Below are 7927 nucleotides of genomic sequence, written 5' to 3'. Positions count from 1 at the left end.
CCTCCTCTCGTAGTGGGTTTCCTTGGAAGCTGATCAGCTTGAAGGATACTAATTGAAGAATGGTAATCATCTTTACAGTGACCTGATAGACGTGCAGTCTTTGACAAGGTATCGTTCCATACTGTACAGTGATATAATAGTCACCTTGTGATTCAAGCATCGTCTGTTTCGTAGCGTTACTAGTATATTGTTTTTATCTAGTGTGAACCACGGAAAATTTTCGGTAAACAAGTAAACGAAATGATTATTTCAAAATTTCTTGACATTAGAATGAAATGTTCTAATACATGGTATCTTTCTGTGTGCCACAGAGAACGCTCGAAGAAAAGACATTCCGAAACCCGTACAACAGTATTTTCACAAACTCTACAATGACTTGATGGTCGCAAAACATTGACAAGGTGAGCATTGTTTGAATTGTATTGTAATGACAGGCTCCGTTTGTTAGCACTATTAGCTTTCATCCATATGTATACCCAGGTCTACAGTTCTCAGTACTTGCACACTGAATGTCGCATTTCCACGTACCTTTGTTCAGCCGTTGAGCCTTTTGTGTTTGTTGCAGCTGAGCCGTGCGTAAAGCCTGGGCTTGTTGAGGAACCTCAATACATTCGAGAAACCAACATGAAGACCAGGACTTTTCAGGCTCAACTAATGCCATCAAGAACGTTCCTGGTCGGACGAATCCTTAAGAGAGGTTGCCCAACGCCAAGTTCGTCATCTCCGTGGCCAGAAAGACGGATGGTCGTGTCAGAGGATCTAGTGTTTACCAAGGCACGAATGATAAGTTTTGCATGCATGTTTTTCATGAGAAGGCGATCGAAAACTTTTTCTTGAACTACAGGGTATGTGTCAAACATCTCGAACGTCAGTTCACTTGTATTGTAACTTAATTAAATTTGTGTATCGTCTGTATAGACTGGTTCAGAATGTGGTAGTAGATTGAGTGTGGTAGAAGATTCAGAGTGTAAAACATTTGCAACATTAGGATAGGATTAATTTGTTATTAGCATGATGGAAAGTTAATGATTTGTGATTTTTTTCTTTTCTATATCTTGAACTGAATGTGCAATTTCTTTTGTTTGCTAGCGGCATTGTCGGCAGGAATACTTACAATCTCTTGGCCGGTGAATAGGTGCTTTGAGTGTGTTTTGTTGATATCATGAGTGATGTTGTTGGTGGGGGGTTGGGGCGTTTTGTGAGTGGCGGCTTCTTTTGCACACAGGACTTTAGTCGGTTTCTGTGGTGTGCAGGCTCGATGTGTAGCTGTTTCGGTTTCTGTGATTGTGCTGATGGCCGGGGTTGTGTTCGGAGTTACTGCGAGGTTCCGTCCTCTGGAAAACAGGGACTTCTCTAGTTCTGTAAGTTTATGGCTGCCTGGGTTCTTCTACCGCCTGTCGTCTTTTCTGCCTTGTGTGGCGGTCTATCGGCCGGGAACCTAGACCATTACATAAGCTGCCCTGTGTCGTACTCTTGGGTCCCGGACCAAGACGACGGCACAGGGACAGAAAGGAAGACAAGCGATTGAAGAGCCGAAGCTGTTATGAACTAACAGAACTAGGGAAGTCTCTGTTCTCTAAAGGACGGAACTTTGCAGTAACTCCGGATGCAATCTTGGTCATCGGCACAGTCACAGAAATCGAATCAGCCATATATTGGGCCTGTATACCGCAGAAACTGGCTGAAGCGCTGTGAGCAGAAGTAGTCACTGCTGTCAAAATGCTCTAATCAACCACCAGTTACATTATTCAGGATGTCAACAAAACGTACTCAACGCCTTGTCACTAACCAAGAAATTGCGATTCTCCCCGTTGACAGTGTCACAGGTAGACAGAGGGAATTGTACATTCAGTTTTAAGCTCCAAATACAAATCATTAACTCCCTATCATGCCACCATCAGTAGCATTTCTGGAAATGAAAAAGTAAAACCTTTGTATTTGAATTATTCTATGCTTACTTTGACAGAGAGAAGGGCATAAACAAGAACTTTATGTACACGTCAGTCTTTTCCAGACTTTGCACAATACAAAATGTAAAGCCTAAACCCAGCTTTACAACCATCATACATGTATATGGTGTTTATGCACGCATAGGTAAGCTTTACTGAGTGTTTTCACAGTCGTTCCTCAACTTCCTTGGTAAAGTCAGTTTTCGTCTGTTGGGAAACGTAATGCGTTAACCTGGTTGTACATGTAATGCATAACTGAATTGCTTTTCACTGTTGTATTTTGCTAGATGGATGTCCTAGCATATTTTTGTACATATATAGTAGAAGTCACACCAGTCACAATTGTATGGCTTCTCCATGTCTGTATGTTGGAATTGAGTTCTGTATCCACTCCCGCACATGAAGGAGTTTTCACCAGTGCAGTGTTTCGTTGTGAAAAGTGGATTTCTATGCAGCAGAATAGTCGTGTAAATGTTAATGTTTCTCCTGTATGGGGTCTCATATGTTGTGATAAGTGAGACTGCACTCTCCACACATGTAGGGTTTTTCAAAACTTTGTTCAGCTAGTTGTTAGATTTCTGTGTAACATAATAGTCGCACTGGTGACACTTGTATCCGCTTGTCTCAAATGCATCAATTGTATTATCCAGCAGAAGGTGTCTGCAAATAAAATATTTCTTGTTTTGTGTTCTTTATTACTAGATCGTCTGACTGAAAGTCTTTTGTTCTCACTTAGCCTTTTCATTTCATGTATTTCGCCTGTATTCTGGTACAAGACTGGCCACCTTGTCCTAGAATGAATGCAAAATACATGAATACTGGCTTTGAGAGCAAAATTCTTTTTTGTATATTTTGTAATTTCAAGTCAAAACTAATAAAGAGAGACTGTGGGCTGACTTTATCAAACTTCATAAAAAAATTAGTTACATGTCTATTCAGGAAAGAAGCGCAAGCCTAAAATGTTGATTTTTTTTCCTCAATCAGTATACTATTTCAGATACAATGTCAAATCTCTTACTAGCCAGATATGCTGTTAAATAATTGTTACTAATGTATTCGAACAACATCTAAACACGCTTGCAATTGTACATATAGTAAAATGAAACTATGCATGTACCACTCAGATATGCTTCTACATGGTCAAATGTCACGGTTTGTTTGCTCAGCTTTAAGCCTTTCTATTCCGTGATGTTGAAGCTAATCTAGTATCTAGATAATGCTTGTAACCAGTAGCTTTTGTTAACGTTTTTGTATAAAAGTTAATTGGCTTAAGTCTTTTGTTCACACTTTAAGCTCTTTCATTTCGTGTATTTTGCGGCTATTCCAGCACAAGACTGGCCACCTTGTCCCGGAATAAAAGCAAAATGCATGGAATACGGGCTTTGACAGCAAAATCCTTTTTCCTCTGAAATAGTCTCTGGGTTTATGGAGATGTCAGAAATTTGCTGGGATATCTTTGTGACCCGAAAAACACATTGTGCACCTTGTTCACAGAATAAATGGTATTGAATAGCTTGTTTCATCTATGCGGAAAAGGTATTGTAATAAAGTTGAAATTTCAATGTGTGATTGTATTTTTTTCTGTTCATTCAGTGATGTCCTCTCAAGTTACAAAATTAAGATATTTGCATCCTTATTTAAAGTTTCTTACTTTGAATACCTTAGTAAATCTTAGTTCTTACACATGCTAGACCTTAGTTCTTCAAATCAATTTGTGAAGATCAATTTAGGACCCCTATCGGTTTCTATAGAACTACAGGGGCGTTTGGGTAAAGGTATTTGAAGGTAAGATAACTAAACAAAGAAACAAAGACTATTCGGCATGCAGGTAGTCCAAACAAATGTACTCATTTACTTGAAAATTATGCAAATTAGGATCTAATTCGCATAATCAATGATGAAAATTTGTAATTCTATTTTTTTTTTCATAATAGAAGTTTCATAAACATAGTGTATATAATTCATGGAAGGTGAAACACTGGCAGGTACTAATTATGCAAATGATTTTTATTTTTATGATTTATGTAAATGTGCCAAAATACCATAGTACCAAATGGTATAAATTTCCTGCTTGTGGCATTTGTAAGTTAGTTAAAGTTGTTCACCTGTATGTGTAGATATGTTTGTATGTTATGATAACGATGCGAACGAATACATATGAGACATTCGTATCATATATCAAATGATATGGCGTTTTAGTTGTGATTGCTACGTACATTTAAAAAATACAAATGAAATTTCTCTTCCATGTAAGATCTATTATATGTTAGTAATGATATAAGCCATTCGCACGTCCGAAAATAGTATGTGGATTTGTTGCATTATGGTGTACAAGTCTACATAACGTACACATGGTCCGTGCTTTTAAATTGCTGTTGTCAGCGATTTTGTTACATCATTATACTCGTATAGCCATATACTTCTACATCTTATATGTCATTAGCGATTTCTAAATCCCAGAAACGAACCGCTATTGTAACTAACTTTTTATTTACAGCTGCTTACATGTAGAATAATGTCCGTCACTGTTATAATATCGATATTTCTCGAAAATGATGTACCCTTGTCTAAAATTGAAATACTCCACAAATTACATACAAAACGTACGTCCTTGACATCCCCACCCTGTCACCTTCACTGTACTACGTGCCCAAAACTAATTGATCTCATTTTTGCCATCATGCCCCTGGCGAAGATTCTATTTATGTTGAAAGCTTGATTGAAATTTCATTTTGATATTAATTTTTTCAATCTACCATGACCTTCTGTAACGTTAGATTCCAAATGTTGTAGAAACAAGTCAATTTCATCGCTAGCAATGTTCATTTTCTTTATAATCTATGTACATGTACCAAAATTCCATAGTACTGAATGGTGGAAATTTCCTACTTATGACATAGTTATATATGTTCACCTCTATGTTTAGATTTTGTATGTTATGATGCATCATATTCCGTAGCTAAGATTATTGGATTTTTTCCATGTAGGCGCTTATTCCTTATCTACCAGTACTAGTATTCCTTCTATTCCGATTTCTCATTGCGTGCATGGTTATGTTGAGTGAGGTTGATCAATGTTACAGTCTCCTGGTGGGCAGCGATTCTCTTCCCCTCGCGAACCGTGGTTCGTGTCGTGACTGAGAATGGGTGTAAGGGCACTTCAAACAGGTGGAGGTCGGGTAGATTAAAGGAAGCGGTTCTCATGCGGGGGCGGACAGCGCGTTTCTTCGCATAGAAGAGGGAATGTACGATAGGGGGTCGTTTCATTCCAAACATTTAGACGTTACAATTGCTGTGGGAAATGCAAGAGAGATGTGAAAAAGATAAATCTGTTTCAAACTTTTAATGTAAGACGTCAATCGAAAACACTGGTGGAACGATTGACAATATTGAGTTTGTACTACCAAAACAAAACGGATTCATTCGGACTTAAGTACTTAATCAAAAATTAGGTCACGAGGATAAGGATTAGGATTATGAAATATTTGCGGCATGTTAAAGGTGCCGAATGGCGGCCATTTATGCTTCAAACACTCGACTGGCGCCTCCAAATTACGCCTACCTATCCATATAGAATATAACGTTTACATGGCTGTATACTACACATTCTACCATGTTGATAGAATGTATAACGTTATGTATAAATTTATATTTGCCTGGGTACCACCCGGATAGTGGCTCGCTCTGACGTTTATTATACATTATATACAGTCGTTCCTCTATCTGACACATTGTATACACTATATGTATATATATATACAGTCCCTTCTCTACTATTCCGTCTGGGAACTTTGACATCTCTAACTTCTTCAGACGCGTACGAGTATAGGAGCTAACAACTACCCAGGCTAAGAATGTATGATTTTAGATGGAGAAATACACCTGCATATCTCATACAAATGTATATGCATGTATACAGAGTATCCTGCGCAGCAACGCCCAGAACTTTAACTTCGTTTGATATTCATGACGCCTGGTAATGTAACGGAGTATCCCCTATAGCTTACCGTGTGTATCTGATCTTCCTGACATCTTGTAATATAACGGAATATCCCCTAGAGCTTACATTGTGTATTTGATCTTCCTGACATCTGGTAACATAACGGAGTGTCCCCCAGAGCTTACACTGTGTAAAGGTCACGTGCGTGCACACGGGAGATAATGTACGGTATCGAACTGACGCAAATAGCAGGCGTTTTTACCCACTGGGAAGCTTTTAGTTCTGAAACATCTGCGCGTTCTGTGTCGCTTGCAGGGCCACTTTAGATCAGACCACGGCTATATCCCCTCGAGGTGGAAGCATATGTTGAATTAGGGTCAATGATATGCGCATTCATGTCTTTCAAATGAGTGTGTCTCATGTCACCTAGAAGTTACGAAAGTCGAACAAATCGTGTCTGGGATCTTTCAATTTTTCCTGCTGAGCGTTTACAACTTTTGGGAATTAATCTAGCGTAGTCACATCCTATTTTAATCGTGTTTATAACCATAGATGGAAAGATAAGGGAGCGCACGTGTGGTACAATTGGAGGGAATATGCTTATCACACGTTGGACTGTGAAAATGAGGATAAGAGATTTCATCACACTAGGGCCTTCCCGATTTGGCTTTGGATAATAGGCCTCGGCACTAATATATGGCCAGGAGAAGAGCCAAGGTAAGGGTAACGTTTCTTTTACCTGGGCTGGCGAATGAAACCCTATCGTACCACACGTTGGCCAAACTCTCTTGTACAATTATCATCCCTATCGTCAGCATCAACGCGACAAAGCGAATCCAACCTACTATACTTACCCATGGTCCACAGGGAAGCGTTTCGAAGATGTATAACGAACTCAGGCACAGTTCTGTGGAATAGTCTGAGAGAGAACGTGAGGCTGGCGCCCTCTTTATCGTCGTTTAAGAACTTAACTCGACTAGAAATTATGTAACTATGGACTATGAGATGGACTGATATTATGTTGAAGACGAAAGGATCTATGGAATGGTGAATTGTATGATGATGAATTGTATCTTTTGTGTAGTGCATTGTATTTAGAAGGTATTTAGACCTCGGACCTCTGACCTCCTCCACCCTTGAAATCTTGAAAAACGGCTCAGGCCGAATGATGTATCAAGGTTAAATAAAGGTTGAAAAAAAAACATACTTAGCCCGATAGATACTATATGTGGAGACCGGAAATTCACTGCTTGAATGGAGTGGCTGACAATTAGCTAGCTCAACTTTTCACCGTACCGAATCATGTCTCGTGTAACCACTTCCTTTCTTATCATCCGGCGGTAATTACCTCTCAAGAAAAGGAAAAGAAAGCTTCTAATTTCTTAAGTCAGATTTTTCTGTGAATAGCACGCCAGCTTCTCATTTCCGGAGTACCAAGTGATAGAGAACAACTGGCTGACTGTCGAATTTTTGAAAGAAATCTAATAAGCCATGCCAGTTGCAATAATTGAACATGAGAAGAAACAATTCTTAAGGAGTATGTGAAGTCTTACCCTACGGACCATGTGTTCGGATTGTACAAAAAACCTTATCAGGCTAGGAATTTGAAGTTATTTACCATATATATATATATATATATATATGGTCATTTTGTCTGGTGTTCCAACGCATGTAATATTATTAATATAATAAATATACGTAAGGGATCTCACATTGGTACTTACAAGATGAATACAGAATGAATACATGTCAACATTCAAGGACGGTCCATGTAGTTTGCAAATACAAATGTACTACCAAACGGCCAACTAATGGCTCCTGCCCCTGGTGCTGAACAGTCTATGCCTGCACTATTGGTGGTCCCTGTTGCTTTAGCGCAGGTAGGGCCATCGCACATTGATGTTTACAACATGAATGAAAACATGTCAACATTATTGATGACTTTATTCCCTTTTAGTTATCATGGAAGCCCTCTTTATTTGATATTACTCTTGTTTCAACTGCGGTATAGAGAGGTTATTCATTTTGGCATGTATGTG

At 38.8% G+C, this 7927-nt stretch overlaps 1 long non-coding RNA gene across 1 annotated transcript; it reads left to right on the top strand.

Annotated features, from left to right (window-relative positions):
* On the top strand, nucleotides 1–3513 carry LOC118429558. The gene is made up of 3 exons (XR_004832742.1): nucleotides 1–108; nucleotides 312–401; nucleotides 566–3513. It is a non-coding gene; the product is annotated as an uncharacterized LOC118429558 (long non-coding RNA).
* Nucleotides 3514–7927: the final 4414 nt, after the last annotated feature.

The sequence above is a fragment of the Branchiostoma floridae genome, chromosome 13 (assembly GCF_000003815.2).
Source record: "Branchiostoma floridae strain S238N-H82 chromosome 13, Bfl_VNyyK, whole genome shotgun sequence".
Classification (NCBI taxonomy): Eukaryota; Metazoa; Chordata; class Leptocardii; order Amphioxiformes; family Branchiostomatidae; genus Branchiostoma; species Branchiostoma floridae.
Note: the sequence above shows the minus strand (reverse complement) of the source record. Positions and strands in the feature narration are given on the sequence as shown.